This window comes from Balaenoptera physalus, assembly GCF_965194825.1.
Source record: "Balaenoptera physalus genome assembly, chromosome: 1".
In the NCBI taxonomy this organism is placed as follows: Eukaryota; Metazoa; Chordata; class Mammalia; order Artiodactyla; family Balaenopteridae; genus Balaenoptera; species Balaenoptera physalus.
The window spans coordinates 59,894,064-59,915,419 of NC_138882.1; the positions used below are offsets into that span (position 1 = coordinate 59,894,064).

General features: G+C 36.5%; 1 long non-coding RNA gene across 3 annotated transcripts in view; it reads right to left on the reverse strand.

Moving 5' to 3' along the window:
* Positions 1-21,114, reverse strand: part of LOC309649512 — a 179,270-nt gene extending 158,156 nt beyond the window's left edge. For 2 of the 3 annotated variants that reach the window (XR_014257169.1, XR_014257170.1), the window contains exon 1: positions 12,488-21,114. This is a non-coding gene — a long non-coding RNA (uncharacterized lncRNA). The remainder of the gene's footprint in view (positions 1-12,487) is intronic. The other variant, XR_014257168.1, reaches the window with a different exon arrangement.
* Positions 21,115-21,356: the final 242 nt, after the last annotated feature.

Sequence of the window (21,356 nt, forward strand, 5' to 3'; positions counted from 1 at the left end):
ACTTGTTCTTATATTTTAGTCACACATATGCATTGAATATCTACAATATACACAAAGTACTCTGCTAGGCACTTGGAACTGTTTGGAGTTAGAAAATCAGACAGAGCTTTAGAGTTTAGTGGGGGAGACACATTAAAACTAATCACATGTACAAAAAAAATGGCTAAGTACTACTTGTGGTAAGTGCCTTGAATAATGTTTGCAAAGATCTACAAGAGCATATAACAAGAATCAAGACTCAGGCTGAGGGGTCACGAATTGGCACCCTCAAGGTAGGAGTATATAAGCTGAATCTTAAGTGTCAAAAAATTAATTGGGCAATGGAGGTGAAAGATAGCATTCTATGGCAAGGGAATAGCATATGTAAAGCCCTCGAGGCAGTAGAAAAACATTCTCCAATTTAAGAGGGATAGCTAGTTTTTACCAAACATCAGGAAAATCTCCAAATTTTGGTGTTCTTTAAGAATTCCAAATTCTTTGATCTAAAACATCCCTAAAGGAATACAGCCAATATTTTATAATAACTATAAATGGAGTATAACCTTTAAAAATTGTGAATCACTATATTGTATACCTGTAACATATAATATTGTACACCATACTTCAATTTAAAAAATAAATTTTTCAAAAGTCCCTAAAATACACTATAATAAACAATCACTTTTTCATCTTGGGTGACTGAGACATTAGGTTTGTGCAGTTCAGCCATTTAGAAAAATAACCATGGAAACATTATTTAATTTCAACTCAAACTATTTTTGCCTTAGTTAGAAACACTGTGATTAACGATTCCATTCAAGGGAGCAGAAATCCACCTCCCCTAGCTCCACTTTCCTGAGAAAAGTATCTCATGGAAGATCTGAAATCCAAGGTTGGTCTTTCAGCTCTGAAACCGTAAGGCCTCGAAGAACACCACTTTTAGTGCGGAGCACAGTGAGGATGTGAAAAAAGAAAAACCTGTTCCACTTCATGAAGACTGAATGACACTTCACTGTCTCACCCATCATCTGCTCAGCATTTCAGAAAGAAAAGGGATAAATGTGCTTTATGGTAACACAAAGGATATATAGCCAGTAGTTCATTTAGAAAGACTAAAATTGGAGTGGCATTTAAGAAGAACGCAACCAAGACTAACAATGCTGAATGAAGACATGTTATCGGACTGGGTAAAAACTCCTAAAGGGCAATAATGGAATTCCCATGGGTATAAGAGTTATGACTTGACTAGTCTAAAAATTAATGGTGAATTTCCCTTCAGATTTTTCTCCATCAAAAGACTCATTTGCTGTGACTAAATTTCTTAGTCCCCATTTCAGTTTTAATAAATAAATTTTCCCTAGCTGGAGATTAAAGTATTCAAACTTAAAGGATTGGGAAAGGAAAGTAATGACCCTCAAGGGTTCTTATGAAAACCACAAAAATGAACTTAAAGCACTTCATGCAGGGAAACAATATATTCATTTAACAATGGCCACAAGAGAATACATTCCTTTTTGATTAAAGGGTTATATACTTTGACCTATCTTTTAACTCTCACTTCTTAGGAATATATGAAGGGATCTTCGGAAGCTTAATTAAGTCTTAAAGACTCATTAAAATAATTATATCAGCCCATAAAAGTATTATCTCATTATATATTCTCTGGCTCAAGCTACTTACTAGGGCTAGCATAATGTCACAGTTGGGCCAAAATACAGTCACCCTCCCCCCAAGGGGGAACATATTACAAACATATGTATTAAATATATTTGTACAACATATGACATTTATAAAAGTATAGAGTTTTCAATTTCATTTCAAATATGACAGCACTTACCAGCATTTTTGAGTTTGTGTTAACTTCCAAAACTCAGTATTGCCATATGACCCTCAGAAGACTTGAGTATGAAATACCTTTAGACATTTTGTCTTCAATGAATCACATGAAATTGAAATTGTCTTATATAATCTAGTCATTTTCTAAAGTGGCTACCATCTCATTTGTAATTAAATATATTCATAAAAGAAACAACCAGTTCTGCTCCATTATCTAATTTAAAAAAAAAAAAAACTTACACAGTAGAAAATGACCTGGCATTTGCACTGGTTCAGCCTTCTGAATAATTAGATGAATCATACAAAATATGATATTATGAAAATCTTTGTCTTACATACTGGTATTGCCACATTTGGTTTTAAAAAAAGTTCTATAGCTGCTTTATGTATCTTGACACATCCAAAGATGCAATGACTAACATTGTCACTGGAAGACACAAATTAATAACAGTGTTAGTCACTGGATCTTAAAACTGGCTAATGTACATTCTGAAACCCATTTGAAATGAGAGGTTTATTTAATTTTACCACAGGAATAGTATTTTCAAGTCTTTTGTAAGGTCAATGCTGCACCGTGTTTACATCATGACATTTAATTTTAATAGAAGAGAAACTAAATGACCTGATTTTGAGCTCAACATACGGGTAGTCATGTATGGAATGTCCAGAAATTACTTCTTTTCTCAGCTGAAGAATGTCAAACATATATTTTAGAGAAGACATCATTTTTCTACTTTACAGTCCTACAGGACCAGTTCAAAATTTCAAAACATTGTGAAAATACTTATCTGTATTTAAAAAATCATTTAAAATCACTTCCACATTCATTAATTTGAGATATACATACCTTATAACACACACACACACACACACACACACACACACACACACACACACACACTTAATGGATATAACTAAGTTGACAGTCAGTTCCAGGTCTAGATATTAAATCTCTTTCAAAATAAAACCCTCTTTCATTATATTCTTTGCCCTAATTTTGTTGTGATCTAAGGTAATGCAATAATGTAGAATGCTGACTGTTACATGAGAATAGAGAATTCAAAGTAAAAAACACTGAATTTTATTCTGATTCCATAATTAATTTATGCATTGTTATGTATTGTTAAGCATTCAGGGTTTTTTTTTTTACATCAGAAATAAAGTTTTAGAAAAATTCAGCACCACCAAATCTCCAGTGCTTTGCTTTACCTGTGCAAACTCTATGTCAAAGCCAAAAAATTAGAATCACAACTGTCAACTCTCAATCACTGACACTAATAGTGAATGAATCTATATGTAATTAGCATCTACTTAAAATCTCAAGTCCTTTGGTTTATTTATTACACCTTCCTCTCAACAATGTGTTCAATCAGAACTTCTAACAAGTAGAAAAACTGACTAAGTTCCATCTTTTCTATTCATTTTATACTTTACTGTCTAAGGTTTTCATGATCACAGATGTAATTTTAAAAAGTCTTCAAACCCAGGAGAGAAGAGCAAATATTCTAAAGGCTTTCCAACAGAAACAATTCAAAAGAGTTAGCTCTTGATCATCTAGTTTGTGGTGGGCATGGTTCTCTTGCTTTTCCCCCCCTTTTTTAAATGGGGAAATTCTAATGTAAGAAAGAATTGATAAATAGTCACAATAAGAAGCAAAGATGACTTCAGTTTCATTTATTCATATTAAAGCATCCTTATTTTACACCTTGTAGACATTAAAGCATCCTTAATGAACCCTCCACTAATTTCAGACATCTAAAAAACATTCTGAAAGGTAATAATTCTAATAACTGTCTGTACATTAATAAATCATTTGTTAGTGGAAGGGAATAAATTTTTGTTCAGTTAAAAATTCCTTCCAGCACACAGTAACTGAGTGTTATTTGGGTCAGATTGTATAAAAGTATAACTTGAGAGTAGAAGTAAGAGAGCTCTAGAATGAAGAGAGCCAGGACTCATCAAGGCCACCTACAGGTTAGGTGAAAAAGCCAGGGATGCCTTGATGAGGAGGGTCCGAAGGGGAAGCAGAGAGCCTCACCAAATATAAAGATGCTTTGAAGACAAAATTGAGAGGATCTGACCTATTGATTTAATGGGGTGAGGAAGGAGGAGGAGTTAGGGTGATTCCAGGGTTTTCAACTCAGATAATGGAGAAAATGAGGGGATTAGTAATAGGGAAAGAGTGTTAGGTGAGAAACAGGAATTCAAAGGTTTCGTTGGAGTGGTGAGAAGTGGAGAAGAGAAGTTCTAAGTTAGACTTGAGGTATACCTGCAGGAGTAAGACAATGGAAGGAGATTTCTAGGAAGCAGTTAGAAGTATAGAGCTGTAGCTCAAGAGAAGTGTAGGGTAGGGGTAAAAGACATGCTTTAAGGCATATAGGGGAGAGCTGAAGAGAGAATGCTTGGAAACACTTCAAGAAAGAGTGAGGGCAAGAAGAGAACAGAAGTTGGAATTCTGATAAACAACAATTAAGAGACAGATAGAAGAAGAGGAGGTTGGGAGGGTGGATAAAGGAGATAGGAAGGGAATAAAAGGAAACAGAACCTATCTTAAAGTTGAAGGAGAACAGACTTTCAAGAAAGAAGAAGTGGTCAATATTGTTAAATACCATAGCCAGATTCAAAGAATGAGGAAAGCAAAAAAACCACTGGATTTGGGAAATAGGATTTTTTCACTGGTGACCTTTGAGAAGGTCAGATCAGGAGAGGCAGAAGTCAAATTTTAGTGGTTAATAATGTATGAAAGAAAGGTAAAGGAGTAGAGGTGGCAGGTAAGGCTTATTTCAATAAATTGGGTGGGAAAGAGAATAAATGGTGGTGAAGAGAAGGAGAAAGTTGTGTGGTACAGGGTTTTTCAGAAAGGGGAAATAATAAAGATGTCTGTGGGTTGAGTATTTGGAACTTAGGTAGAGAGAGTGAAAGAAACGGAGATGCAAAGAATGAAGCTTACTGACAGGAGAAAATCTCTAAGGATGCAAGAGGAAATGGGACCAAAAATATATGTAGCAGAATTAACCTAGCAATTCAGAAGTTATATTTATTCCACTTCAATAAGACAAAAAAGTGGGTGAAGATATAGGTTTGAACTAAGAACATTTTTACTTGATAATGTTTCTTTTCTCAGTGAAATAGGAACCTGGGTCATCTGCTGAGGCTTTGTGTAGAGTGAAAATTTCTGGGTATTCTCTATGGGGAATAGGAACAGAAGCTACTGGGAAAGAATAAAGGAACTAAAATGATACAAATGAACTTATTTACAAAGCAAACAGACTCACAGACTTAGAGAATGAATTTATGGTTACCAGGGAAACGGGGGGGGGGGCAGGGAACAGATTGGGAGTTTGGGATTGACATGTACACACTAGTATACATAAAATAGATAACCAACAAGGACCTACTGTATAGCCCAGGGAACTCTGCTCAATACTCTGTAATAACTTAAATGGGAAAAGAACTTGAAAAAGAGTACATACATGTGTATGTATAACTGAATCACTTTGCTGTACACCTGAAACTAACATAACATTGTCAATCAACTATGCTCCAATACAAAATTAAAATTAAAATAAAATAAATTCAAGAATATAGCCCAGGGAACTCTGCTCAATACTCTGTAATAACTTAAATGGGAAAAGAACTTGAAAAAGAGTACATACATGTGTATGTATAACTGAATCACTTTGCTGTACACCCGAAACTAACATAACATTGTCAATCAACTACGCTCCAATACAAAATTAAAATTAAAATAAAATAAATTCAAGAAAGAAAAGAATAAAGGAACTGTTTTGCAATGTTGACTGAGATTAGAGGTATTACACTTGTAATGAAACTAATCAACAACATTATGCACTTTTTCTCCAGGAGCTTATATCAGACCTAAATCAGAAACAGAATAATTAGAACACTAAGTCCTGAACTGGATGTTTTAATTTGGCAGATAATGGGGAGATGAGAAAAACTGCAGGGTGTGGAGATGGTATACTTGGAAGTAAAGGAAAGTGGAGGCAGTAAGGGACTTGGGAAAATAAGTCTAATAAAACTGGTCAAGGGAGCTAGAAGTTAAAATTATTTCAGTGATGAGGTTTAGTGGGCATGAGGGAGAGAGAAATACAGGAGAATAAGAGGTTGTGGTCAAAAGAGGAATTTCAGAGTTCAAGACTTCAAAGGCACCCCCTCTCAGGTACTGATCGAGTCCAAGACATATCCACATAAGTAAGTGTGTTGTTGAAGTAGAGAGGAAGGGATAATTGGAGAAGAAAGATAAAGTAATCATGAAGACATTAGACGTTACCACCAGGATAGATAATAGAGTGGGATGTTGAGGACCAACTGTGGACCATTTATTAGATTCTGTAACAGTTAGGAGGAGTAACCTTGAGTTGGGCAAATAACAAATGGTGAGACTAGGGGGAAAATTCAATTGTAAGTCATAATATTGGGTTGACCAAAAGGTTCATTCGGGTTTTTCTGTAACATCTTATGGAAAAACCCGAATGAACCTTTTGGCCAACCCAATATATTACTTAAATCATGTGGTGTATGAAATTGCTGCTGCATGAATCCCATGGGAAAAGAGTGGCAGAGTTAGACGGCATGGCTTTCAGTGGAATAAAGGCTTTTGAACTAAGGGCATAGTCAGGAGGAATTTGTGGGTGAGCATAGAAAGCAGACCCAGCCTCCCAGGCTCAAGAGAAGAGGCTACGATAGAATCAGTGCTTCTGCCTGAGGGGGTTTCAAAGGAAGTGGTATCACTGATAAAAGAGGTGAATAAAGAATCCAGATTTTTAGAAAGTGGTAAAAAGGGGAAATTTACTGAAGAGGTAAAAATATAGACTTACTGAGAGCTTGGTGCTTGCACATAACATTAAAGCATAATACAAAAATAGCCTTCCTACATAATTAAGCAGAAGACTAGAAGATAAAAAACCCATTGACTGCTTTTTTAAATTATGATATCTTCAAAGTCTAGAACATTGTAGGTACTCCAAAAGTATTTCATAAATGAATAAATAAAAATTGAAATATTCTGTCCATCTACAAAGGACAGGAGGTTCAGGGTCATTTGACTACTGCTTGTTTGTACAGAGCCAACCGCATCTTCAGGTTCTATTATCCTTGGCTCAAATTTTATTTATAAAAGCGTGAGTTTAAGGATGCAGCCTGTGATTACAGATGTAAATAAAACTAATTAGATATAAGGGTCTTGTGTGCATGGCTTAGGGCTTTTCTTGAGCCAACCGTCTAGTTTTATAAAAGTAGATCAAAGTGCTTTTTTCTAAAATTACATGGTTTTTAAAAGATATTCTAGAAGAGGTGGATTCATTGGAGGTACTTTAGGAACCATCTTAGGAGCCACAATGAGACTAAGAAGATGTAATTCCCTGTTTCAGGTCCTACTGCCTAGTTTCAACTAGAGCACTGTTGCTTTTATCTATTTTATATTTGGGATTTCCACATTACGGTTTACTTTTTCTTTTTTTTTAAGTTGGTGTTGTGGAGGAATGCTATTTCTCTGGAAAGAGCACAGGGGTCACCAAGGGTATAGTTTCTACAAAGTCCCTGATTTGGAGGGGTACTCTAGGAGTAAGGGTAAAGTAGGGGTAGAACTGTCCTTATAGAGCATCCAGCCAGATTCAAATCAGATCAACACCTGATATTGGATTTCAGTGAAGACAGGTTGCAAATTTCCCAGGAACCTGACAAAAGCAAACCTCTCTGGAGAATGATGACACTATGCTAGGTCTCAGACAAGAAATTTGTCAAATACAAAGTCTAGAAGATAATAAAAATTAATCATACACATGGGGAGACAAGATAACATAGGTGAGAACCAGCAGAAACAACAGATACAGAAACAGACCTATAAGGCCTCTAGATATTATGGTTATCAGACACAACTTTAGAATAATTCTGCTTGTTATTTTCAGGGAGACAATAGACAATATCAAGAATTTCAGCAGAAGATGTAGAGAATGGACTTGTGGACACAGGGAGGGAGAAGGGTAAGCTGGGACGAAGTGAGAGAGTGGCATGGACATATATACACTATCAAATGTAAAATAGATAGCTAGTGGGAAGCAGCCGCATAGCACAGGGAGATCAGCTCGGTGCTTTGTGACCACCTAGAGGGGTGGGATAAGGAAGGTGGGAGGGAGATGCAAGAGGAAGGGGATATGGGGATATATGTATATGTATAGCTGATTCACTTTGTTATACAGCAGAAACCAACACACCATTGTAAAGCAATTATACTCCAATAAAGATGTTACAAAAAAATGAATTTCAGCAGAGACTGGGGATTATTTTTTTTTTAAGTAGCAAATTTGAAAAAGAGCTATTTAATTCTAGAACATTGATGACAACCAGAAAACTGGACTCCCTCCAAAGTAAATCTCCTTGATGGCATCAGAAAGCTAACAAGGCAGTGAAGAATTACAAGACTAAGAGATGCTTATATGGACATTCAATTTATAACAAGTAGGGGAAAGCATATTGTTTTCAATAAATGGTGTTGGAGCAATTAAACACCTATATGAAAAATGTGAAACTGGATCTTTACCTCACATATAGAAATTAATTCCATATATATCCATCACTTTGGGGTAAGGAAAGAATTATTAAAGAGGTTACTAAAGGCACTGACCATAAAGAAAAAGAATACTAGTAGAAAAAACATGTAGAGAAGGAAAAGCTGAACAAAAAGATAAAAGGAAAGTTGACGGTATAAGTTTCCTGAACAGACAGGAACAGAATAGGATGGAGAACACAGATGGAAAACCTGACTACACAGAGAGAAGCATGTGTTTCACTAAAATCCAAAGGAAGAAGGCAAAGATATGTGCACATGCAGTAAGCTTGCAGATGCGGTTGCAAGAAGATGAGGAGTTACTACCTACAGATTTCTACTTTTTGGCATAGTAGAAGGTGAGAGTGGTAATTGGTTGAGACTGTGGGAGAGTGTATTCAGGTAAGAAGCTTGAGAAGAGTAGATATGCTCTTAAACAGTCACTATTAGAAATGGGAGCTAGAACTGATGAAATATTTGACTGTTTAACAGCAATGAGGGTCCAGTTAAGGTTGAAGACCACGTTTTTATCATGATACCAAATTTAGCTAGGCAGCCTGGACATAAAAACAGAGAAAACAGTTGGACTGATATATACTATTATGTAAACTATCTATAAATAGTTTGAGTTTTATCAAGCTGGTGTGGTGGAAGGCCAACAGGAAAGGCTGTTGATGAAATTAACAAGAGAATATTAAAAATGATTAATTATGGATTTTACGCTGCATAGAAAAGGAAGAGGATGGAAAGGGGCTGAGTACATGGGAACTAGGAGGGATCAAGAGACTGGTGGTCTTCATGAGGTATGAGAATAGGGTATAGTAAATCAAGGTATAGAACTGGAGGACCAGAGTTTGTGATCGGAGATCAGAATGTTTGAATTTAAGGTTTCAAGAGAAAGCATACGTGAGTGATGCCAAGGTCCAGTGTGTGATCACTGGAGTATATGGCTTACGTGGAATATAAATAAAGGTCACTGCAGTGGAGGAGATCAAGAACTTGAGAGGCCAGAGCGCTGAATGGTCCTCCCACATACACACTGAATTCACCAAGGATGACAGCAGGGTGGGCGTATAGAAGAAGACTATGAGCCAGGCATAACCGGAAGCCAATAGACAAAAGCAGCAAACAATTCTATACTAAAATAAATATTTCTCGTAAAATATTTCTTGTAAAACAAATTTACATCTCTATCCATGTCCATCATCTATCTCTCCCTATCTATCCATCTATGTACCTATCATCTATCTATCTCTCTATCTATCTACAGGTTTTTCTGTAAGATGTTACGAACTTTTCGGCCAACCCAAGTATCTATCTATCTATCTATGTCTATCATCTTGTCTATCTATCACACTACAGGCCCCTAAGTGTTTACATATGTATAACAGTTGGCCATGCTAAAGATGATTTGCAATGAAATAACTGGCTTGTGAGTGCTGTTACTGATGAGTTGACACTATCGTAATTTTTCATACATCTTAAAAAATGACCTGATTGGTTCTAATGCTTCAGTATACTGAGATATTTGTATATAGTATTGGCTGAGTGACATGTTGGTTTTTTTCTCTCCTGCAACTTACAAGAAAAAAATCTTTTGACTACATTAGTGATCAATATCCTGATTTTAATCATAAACATACTACCACAATTCTTTCTAGTCTTTTATCTCTGTTGATAAAATGGAGAAGTATTCTATCTCTAGTTACATCCAATTGAATCCTGGGGTAAGGAACAGCAGTGTTCCTGAGAAGGCATATATCTGAGAATGTATTAGGGAAAGGCTGGCTGAGGTGGAAGAGGTTGTGTGTGAATTTTCAACTATCAGATATTTCTGGCCTAAAATTCCACCATTATCAATTAATGCTTTTGGAATAAACTCCGATTAGTCTCTCTCTAGGTTACCCACATCAGAAAGATAACCCAATAAATTCCTGTCACGTTAGTGTAAATTAATTTAGCAGACCACTCTCCAACATTATCCCTACAGAATAGGAAGATGAAGCAAACATGGGAATGTCAGGAGTTTAGGGGGAGAAACACACTGACTGAAACGGAAAGTAGAGTACAGAAAGGTGAGAGATGACAGCTATAATGCCTTTGTCTTTTCAGCTAGATTAAAACGCTTTTTTAAAAAAGGGGTCGTGTATTCGCATATGCTTGCCCTCTTAAAACTAAAGCATAAAAGACTTAAACATAAGACATAATACCATAAAACTTCTAGAAGAGAACAAAGGCAAAACATTCTCTGACATAAATTGTACCAATGTTTTCTTAGGTCGGTCTCCCAAAGCAATAGAAATAAAAGCAAAAATAAACAAATGGGACCTAATCAAACTTACAAGCTTCTGCACACCATAAACAAAATGAAAAGACAATCTACAGAATGGGAGAAAACATTTGCAAATGATGTGACCAGCAAGAGCTTAACTTCCAAAATATACAAACAACTCATACAATGCAATGACAAAAAAAACAAACAACCCAATCGAAAAATGGGCAGAAGAGCTAAATAGACATTTCTCCAAAGAAGACATACAGATGGCCAACAGGCATATGAAAAGATGCTCAACATTGCTAATTATTAGAGAAGTGCATATCAAAACTACAATGAGGTAACACCGAACACCAGTCAGAATGGCCGTCATTAAAAATTCTACAGATAACAAATGCTGGAGAAGGTGTGAAGAAAAGGGAACCTTCCTACACTGTTGGTGGGAATGTAAATTGGTGCAGCCACTATGGAAAACAGTATGGAGGTTCCTCAAAGAACTAAAAATAGAGTTGCTATATGATCCAGCAATCCCACTCCTGGGCATATATCCAGACAAACCTATGATTTGAAAAGATACATGCACCCCTATGTTCATAGCAGCACTATTCACAATAGCCAAGTCATGGAAACAACCTAAATGTCAATCAACGGATGAATGGATAAAGAAGGTGTGGTCACATATACAATGGAATACTACTCAACCATAAAAAAGAACAAAATAATGCCATTTGCAGCAACATGGATGCAACTAGAGATTATTATACTAAGTGAAGCAAGTCAGAAAGAGAAAGACAAATATCATATGATATCACTTATACATGGAATCTAAATATGACAAAAATGAAGTTATCTACGAAACAGAAGCAGACTCACAGACACAGAGAACAGACTTGTGGTTGCCGGGGGGTTGGGGTGGGGGAAGGATGGAGTGGGAATTTGGGGTTAGCAGATGCAAACTATTATATATAGAATGGATAAACAACAAGATCCTACTGTATAGCACAGGGAACTACATTCAATACCCTGTGATAAACCATAATGAAAAAGAATATAAAAAACAAATACCGTATGCTAACACATATATATGGAATCTAAAAAAAAAAAAAAAAAAGGTTCTGAAGAACCTAGGGGCAGGACCAGAATAAAGACACAGACATGGAGAATGGACTTGAGGACACGGGGAGGGGGAAGGATAAGCTGGGATGAAGTGAGAGAGTGGCATGGACATATATACACTACCAAATGTAAAATAGATAGCTAGTGGGAAGCAGCCACATAGCACAGGGAGATCAGCTCAGTGCTCTGTGACCACCTAGAGGGGTGGGATAGGGAGGGTGGGAGGGAGATGCAAGAGGGAAGAGCTATGGGGATATATGTATAGCTGATTCACTTTGTTATAAAGCAGAAAATAACACACCATTGTAAAGCAATTATACTCCAATAAAGATGTAAAAAAAGTGTATATATATGCGTAACTGAATCACTATGCTGTACAGCAAATTGACACAACCTTGTAAGTCAACTATACTTCAATTTAAAAAGTAAAGCATATATTTACATATACATAGATAGAAATGTAAGAGATTTTATTGCATATAAGTTCCCTCAGATCACACAACGCGATAAAAGACCTATCTCATTAAACAAAGACTTCAGAAATTCTTTCTTTATGTGCTACTTTTGTTTCATAATTTGGAGGGGCTCTATGCATAACTATAGATGTGATAAAACTCACGTGGTGCTCAAGACAAGCCCCAAAGGCAAGTGCTTTCCATCGTTTGCTCTCCCAGTGTCATGTTGGTCAGGCCTCAATGATCAAAGGAACTCACCCTGCCAAGCGCAGATCCAAAGGGTAAAGAAGTAGACTCGATTTCTTGATGGGAGGAGCCACAAAGTCACACTGCAAAAATGAGTGTATACAGGCATGAGAAGAATGTCATGCCAATTTTTACAAATTAATACATTTTATAGACATAAAGGTATGGAAGGATACACAATAAACTGATAATACTGTTCATTTGGGGGAAGGATTGGCAAAGGAGACAATATTTTATTCATTTGTATTTGCTTGACTACTACACCAAGCGTATTACCCTCATAAGTTTTTTTTTTAATAGAAAATTTAGTAAATATATAAGCCATGATGATTACATTCCTATCACCAAAAGTTTTATTTTATGGAAACCTTAACTCATCAGCATTCAAAAGAATAGAGAATAGAAAGAAAACGCCAGAATAGAGCAATCTTGTCAATATCATAGCACTACTGACAAAGGAGACCAGATCAAGAGATTACTTTACCAAATGATCCACAAAATTGTTTTGCAGTTTCACAACTCACAGATTGTTTTTCACCGGATACATCTAGGCTTCTGATGCTGAGCTTTACTTGCAAATGTCAAAGGCACCCTTCAGGAAATATACTTGCTCAGCCCACTGCCTTTGCTTATAAAAATCTACTGCCTTTTCAGTTAGCATTGGCAGCTGAAAGGACATTCTCTGATCTTTTTGCCAAGAACTAGTCATAAAACCTTCTATAGGCTCTAATTTAGTAATATGAAATGTACAGTACTAGTCACAAGTTTTTTTATGACTCAGAATTTGCAAAGAATTTGACCGGGTGTCCTTTCCTAGTTTTGGTGTTATCGAGCCTGGGAGAACTAAATATCATAATGATCTATAAAGACTTCTCAGGTCTCTCTCTCTTTCTCTCTGCCTCTGTCTCTCGATCTTTTCAAGGTAAGTATCCTCACTCTTTTGTCTCCACCAAGGGAATTTGGAATAGAAATCATATGATAGTATTTGACACACCCAGATCTGTTCTGTGGCTTGTGCAGAATGTATTTTGTTCACTAGAGTGCTTTATTGTGATTTACCTTACTACTCTCTTTCAGGAAACAATCCACAGACCACAGTACCAAAATTTTTTGTATAAAGCACATAAGAGGGTCTCCCCTGTGTCATCCATTCAGGCCTGATTGGACCATTGCAGGAAATCATGATGAAGAGTCTTGCTTCAAGAAACGTCTCTCTACCACATGGACGCCCTCTCTACCCAACAGCCAAGTAATCACATAACACAGGGACATCCAAAGGCACAATACACCAGATAAGGGAATAAAGACTCCCATCCACCAATCATCACCCCTAAAGTCTTTATTTCTAGATTTCAATAAGTCATTTTGGAAATCATACACATGAAAGTCACTAAATCTTGTATCAACATCTGGTAAAATAAGTGACTGCCCTGTATAAACTTTATGACTAAAATTTTTCCAAGTGACTTACTCTAAAACAAATTGGTTAAAATCACAAATTAGTTGAAAACAAAAACCTTTCCAGTCACTGCTTTAAAAAAATATGTAATTTCTGTGTATCATGCGACCATTTTACAATTTTTAGGCTACAATTCTTTTTAAGTCTTTTCTTCAGAAAGTATTTGGTTAGGGAATCATTTTTCTTACACTTGTTTGTAAATATTAGTTTATATTTTAGTACTTTTATTTATTTTTAAAATCTTATAAAATTATTAAAATTCATTGGTTAATATTTTCAGGAATTATAAATCATATTTCTTTGTCTAAATAAATTACCCAAAATAAATTGGTAAACATTTAAAGTGTCTAACCACTTGTTCATATACTACTAATATTTAAACAACCTAGAGTAATTTTAAAATTTTAAAAACACACTTTAAAAGCCATTTTGTCCACTTTCAATGATACTTAACTACATTTTCCTGACTTTTTGTAACATAAGGAATTGTGACAAACAATTCTTTATAAAGAAAATTAAACTTCCCAAAGGAACAAATGAATACCTGATTTTCTTTTCTTTTTCTCTTTTTGTCAAATACTTTTAGAAAGAGCATTAATTACAGTTCAGTATGTTGTTTTAAGAGTGGAATAAGAAATAAAGAGATTGGAAATACTTTATAGATCATTTTAATTAATTTAGTTTTCCAGTAATCATAGACATTATTTTACTATTCACCCTAAATACTCAATACATGATGACTGCTATCCCCATTTGTGAACAAATGATTTTTATAATGAAGTGGTAAGCATCACTGAGCGAAAAGTTGCCGAGATTGGAAATATCCATTTTTGACCAATATCCTGATTTTAACAATTGTTTTCAACCAATTGATTTTTAGAAAATTATCTACTTTCAATTTGCCCATATTTGCACCCCCATTTTAAATTTCAAACACAGGTCATATTTCAAATCTCAATGTGTTAGAAAACTATTTCTCACATTATTTGTGTAGTCTAGGTATTTACTGCGTGAAAAGGACTTCATCGTCATCTGGACACAGAGGCCGTATTAGTGATAATCTCCTCAGAAAGTCTAGCCTTGACAATCCCTGAAACTTGAATGTCTTTGTTTCCCTGGACTGTTAAAAGGTCCTTTTGGACACCAGTTGGTTTCATTCTCCTAGTGCTCTAGACTTTTAAAAGATATTTTCATGGGAGTCTGCTAAAGATATCCCTCCTCCTGTCTGCCTTGTGCACAACAAGCTCTCTTGGATTCTGCCTTGTAGCACAAAGAAGGTCTAATTGGGAGATGGATGTGTGAAACTGGAGATTATAGGTAGGAAACAAAGACCAGCCTTGCCCTGTTCAAGGCAGCACTCTCCTAGGTGTAAGGGTAGGGCTAGGCTACAAGAGTTCTCTGCTTTTGTTGGCAAATCTCTTGCAGTCTCAGAGAAAAGCCTTGTCCTGGCCCAGACGCATCTCCATAGTTCCAGAAAACTGACTGTCATCTAGATAAGCAGGCAACTACTCTGGGCTGCCTTTATCACCAGCACCACCACAGTAATTCTGAAAATGACAGTTATTGGTATCTGTGTATTGGGAATACCCTTGTTCCCAGAATCACGGTGCATATTAGCACTGGTGGCTTCCACCTCCTCGTTCTGCTATCAAAAACCCAGAGAGGTTATCAGCCTTGGGAAAGAAAGGCCAGCCCAGGAGCCAGGCCATTCAGGACTTCCCAGTAGACATTATAATGAGACTTCTGAGATTATGTTGCTCAGCCCTGGAATGTCAAGAAATGATGAGAGGGCAGGATAACATAGATAAGAGAGCTAGCTTGGCTGTCAGTAAACTGCCAGTATCAACCCTGAAAATGTCCTTTTTCTTCCCCTGGACTAGGGGAATCTATGCTTTTATCCCCATTCCTCCCTGATCTTCTAGGACCCAGTTACATCATTTATGATCCCATCCCATCTTAGTGTGGAATTCCTCCCAAAGCACACAAATAATCATTTGCCAGTAGCTTATTTGAAAGGTTGAAAGGAGAATGAAGAAGTGAGTCAGGGAAGGGAAGGCAGCCAATGAAGGGTGTGCTATCCCAGAGGGCACTGAGATCAATTCTGTGGGGAAACCCTGGGGAACGACCTGGAACCTGTGCCTCAGAGGAAACTTAACCAGTGTGTCAAGGAAGAAGCTGACTAATTTCTCCAACCAAATTCTTCAGCCATTGCTTGAGGGCTTCTCTGGAGGATGGATTACGGGCGTTCTGGTATGTTTGGTCTGCCATGAGCTTGGGCATAGCATGCTTCCAAGGCAAACTTCAGGCCAAGAGGTACAGATCCTGGGCAGCAGCACATTGCAGGTAGGTGTGGGGTGGATCAGTGTCTGCCTTTCCCCACCCTTCTATTTGATAGAGGAAGAAAAAGAAGAAGGGGGGGAGGAAAAGGAAAGTTTACCAAAACAAAACAAAAAAAACAAACAAACAGAAAAGAAAAGAAAAGAAAGAAAAAAGAATAGAAAGAAAGGAAGGGAGAAGAAAATTTGATTTCATTATTTTTTTAGCACCTACTATTACTATGTGTAAGGCACCTCATCGACTTCTCAAAGCAACCCTATGACATAGGCATTTTATTTTCCCCATTTTACAGCTCAACCTACTGAATTTAAACTGGTTAAGTAAAATCCTCCCAAATCACACAACTGGCAGGTTAAGGACTTGGGATTCAAATTTAGGTCTTCTTTCCCTACTCAAAATCCTTTAGTAGTTTACCATTACTTACATATAAAGTTTCTCCTTGATCTGCTCCTATAATTTGTTGGAATATGAAAACTCCTGCCCTGCGAGTCAGTAGAATAGAGCTCTGGTCCAGGCTCTGCCAGTCATAGCCCCACCAGGGTGATGCTCCAGTCATTCTCTCTCTCTCTGGGTTTCATTTTCTTTGTCAGTAAATAAAGGAGCTAGACTAACTGATGGTTAAGGCATCGCCAGCCCTAACAGTTTAGGATTCTTTCCACTTTAATCTTCAGTTAATCTCCTTTAACCAACTATATTCCAACTACACTGAAAAACCCTTCACTCCCTTATAACACCTTGTACTTTCCCAATTCTATTACTCTCCCCCAAAGGCTGTCCCTGCCTAAATCCTTCATGCCTAAATCCTCCGCATCTTCCAAATGTTCTCTCTTTCAGAAAGGCATATTTTATCCTTGGAACTAGAAACAATATCTCATTTCTCCGAAGACTCCAAGTATTTTCTTTATATCTTCCTTAAAATGTCAAATTCTATATCTTGTTCTGTCCTATATATAAATTCTGTGAAGTTACCTTGCATGTAATTATGAAGCACCATGTACAGCATAGACTCTGGAGCCAGAATGCCTGGGCTATAGTCCAAATTCCCCCGCTTTCTAGTTATGCAACCTTTGGCAAGTTATTTCTGTGCCTTAGTTTCCTCCTCTGTGATATGGGGATAATAATACTACCTACTTTAGTGCAGTTTGTGAAGTTTAAATGAGTTAGTGTATGTAAAGTGCTTAGGGTAGCTCCTGGTGGATAATAACCTCTATGTATGCATTTGTTATTTTTATTAAAAATTATTCATTTTTTTCTTTTTAGTTTTTAGTACTTTAAGTATGCAGTTATCTCTCTTGTGATCTTGTAAATTTTCTGAGCCCAGGAATGTTTTCTTTCTCTTTGTTTCTTTTTAGCATAGTGTCTTATATGTAGCAAAGACCCAATAAATATCTGATGAATATGTCTATGTGTATGTGCAACGTATCATTATTATGTTTATATCTATCATTATCTTTCTTTGTTGCATCTCTTGTTTATTGTTTTCTTTCTGTATAAGTCCTATAGCAGGAAATGTCTTATCACTTGCTTTTTTGTATTATAACTGTATGATTATATTAAAGTCCTTGAAGAGCTTTTACTTTGTGGGGTCCATCATTTCCTATGAAAATATAGAACATATGTGAGCTACTTAGCTGTGTAATTTGTTGAATGAATAAACATAGAAATCATGGAGAAATAGTAAATGCTTCATAAATCTAGACACTGGCACTTCTCTCTCCAATCCACTACCAAGTATAAAACACTAAAATTAAAACCACTTTCAACTGTATTCTCTACCCCCAACTACAGTCAAGAATGGACTTTCTTAGGTGTTCATTCAAAACAGAACTAAATCTCTATTATTCTTTTCTGTAAAACTTTCAAATGCCTACCTGACAGAATGTGTTACTCTGTGGGTAGGAACTTGGAAGGTCTGAGCCACCAGACAGACCCTGAGTGATTTCTTCAAAACAGTCTGGAATATCAAGTGATGATTCTTCAAATCAACATGAATTAGTTTCTTTACAGATGAAATAAAGTTAACTTTTCTAGGTATTAGTGATACTTTCCCATCATTGAGGGATAGTTTTCAAATTTCCCTTTATTGTTTTTAGCCAATTTGATTGATTGTATCTGCAATGCTGGCTAAACAGAATGTCTTGGTGAGAATAAAGGAAATGAGATGAGTTTGTATGAGAGTCAACAAGTTTAGTTAATTTCTCATTTTCTTTTAAACCCATGGCTTCAAAGACATTGACAGGGCAATGTATCAGTTATCATCGACAATTGTAGTCATGATATTATTTTTTCATAATATTATTAATAAATATAATTTCCTTGAAAATAAAATATCTTATTGATCTCTAAGTCCCCTAATCCCCAGCACAGATGTAATAGATGTTATTGATTATCTATCCAAATCCATTCTCTTCTTCTCCCTTGCCCACAGAAACCCAATTAAACTCAGGTACTAGAATACAATCTGCTTTCAGAGATGTTAAACCTCTCTAACAGCCTGAGGAAGAGGGGTAAATCTTTATTAATTTCCTTAAGCCAACAGTGGTAATCTCAACCCTTTTACCAATGATATGTTAACAACGGGCGTGTGACAAAATTCTGGTTTATGAGAACTGAGGGGAAGCTTCTTAGGGACTTTTTGGGAGAGTTGCCTTTGTCCTTAAAAAGGAATGAAAGACAGAGTCAATTTCTTTTCAGCCTATGGACATTGCAACCTGCATGTGATGCTTGGAACTGTAGTTGCCATCTGTGCCTTGAAAAGAATCAACCTAAGACAACAAGGAAAACTCTGAGGATTGAAGAACTAAAAGACTGCATAAATCTGGTTCCTAATGACACCTCTGAGCCATTAACTTAACCAACCCTGAAACTCCCCTCCCTCTAGATTTCCTGAAAGAAAGAAATTTTTGAGCTGATTTTTCTGTTACTTAGAGCCAAAGCATCCTAACTGATAGAGTTGGGGTATTTATGTGATTTACTACCTAAAGGATTTCTTATTATTCTTAATATTAGTCTTAATAATACCTAATAATAATAAAAAAATAGTAATAATTTGCAACCTTTATTCTACTCTGTGGAAAACAATGTACGAGGCACTTGTATAAGTTATTTTAATACTAATATTTGCTTGAAATAGTTGTTATTGCTCTCATTTTACATGTAAACAACAACAAAAATGGAGGCCTAAAAAGGTTAGTTAACGACATAATGCTCACAGTAAGTGACAGAGTCCAGGTTTTGAACGAGTCAGTCTGATCGGATTGCACCATCTTTCAACAACCCTACCATCTTTCAACAATCCTCCTCAATCAGTCTTCATAATTACATTCTGAGCAACTCAGGATTATCACCTTCACTTGAACAAATGAAGTACCCAATAGACTGTGTGATTTGCCAACAGCCACAAAGGAAAGCATTAATTCAAATATCTGAGTTTATAGAAATTCAGAGTTCTATGAAATTTAGCATTTCTTTATTGCTAGTCCCCCACTTTTATTTCAGTACATATTTGATCGGTCTGTTCTTTTTATTAGATAATACAGATTATCTTGCACAGGTGAAGAACACTGCCACTCAAAACAGACACAGAGAAGTCATTTACCCAAGAATATTATTATTAATAACAAAGGGTTAAAAGCACATTTATTTAGTTAAAAAAATAAAAGGGCCAACTTCCCGAAGAGTAGAATGAGAAACACAGCTGACTTTGCCCAACAAAAAAGGATGTAACTAGAGAAAATTACTAAAACCAAACCAAACAAAACAAAAAACCAAATTTTAAAAATCTCTGGAAATTGTCCTAAGGGCATCTGGCAAATGGAGAAATATTCGATCCAAAAAACAAAAAATCCACCACATCTTGGTAAGAACAGTAAGAGACTGTAGCAGATAAGCCAAGACTCACTCTATTACTGCCCCATCCCTCATTTCTGTGTTATAGAAGTTCTATCCTGAGTAGTATACAAGCAAGAAGATGGAAGCTCCCTCTTTCCACAGCTCCCAGTCTAGGACTATGGTTTTATCCTGGGAGGGGCAGGTTGCCTGTATTTTTCATCCCTCTTAACCCCATGCTGAAAAAGCTCTGTTCCAGATATGCAGGTCCAAGAGGACTAGGGCTCCCTTTCCCCATTCAACCCCTACTCATGGGGTAGAAGTGCTACTCTAGGCATGGCAGGCCAAAACTTGGGAGGCCCCACTGCTTTTGTACCAATTTGCCTTTACAGCAGATGTCCTACACCAAGAGGGGCAAGCTGACAAGACCTGGGGCTAAAGTCTCCTTCAAGTGCCTGCTTGTAGAAGAGGGGTATCACTTCAAGAGAAAGGAGGGACACCTACAGCTCTATCAGAGCTGAGGTTCTGCCCAGGGAGGAAACACAGGATGCCAGGACAAAGTTCCGTAGCTCTGCCTGAGGGGACTAACAATATTTGTAACAGTGTTTTGAGAATGTCAGGCCTCATGGCATTGTCAAAGACAATGAAGATCTTGGTGGAGAACAATTGAATGGGCACTGTATCTTCATAATAGCAGAAACAAGCAAAATGGCAGAAAAATCAGAAGTTTAACAAAGAGAACCAGGGAAATAAATAGCCAAAAAGAGCTCTCCTAGGATTATAGTAAAATCTGGGGTTCAGGAAGACTGTGCCCATGAATTAGGCTGTACCCACTCAGGAACATCAGAGCAGGACATGAGGCAGACTTGAAAACATTCCCCCAAGCTGCACACAGATCAATCAACAAAATCTCACTGGCACTAGGAGCATAAACACAACCTCTGACCAAACACTAAATGAACAATAAGCCATGAAGACCTAGAGCAACTCCTAGGAAACCAGGCTTAAAAACAAAATCATTTGCTGAATTGGGCGATTGGGATTGACATGTATACGCTGATGTGTATAAAATTGATGCCTAATAAGAACCTGCAGTATAAAAAAACAAACAAAACAACTAATACTAAACTTTCATTGGGTTATTTGTATGGAAATATGTTAATATAAATGTTTCAGACATTACATGAAATTTCTAAAAATCTTATATTTGTATTTGTATGGAAATATGTATGGAAATATGTTAATATAAATGTTTCA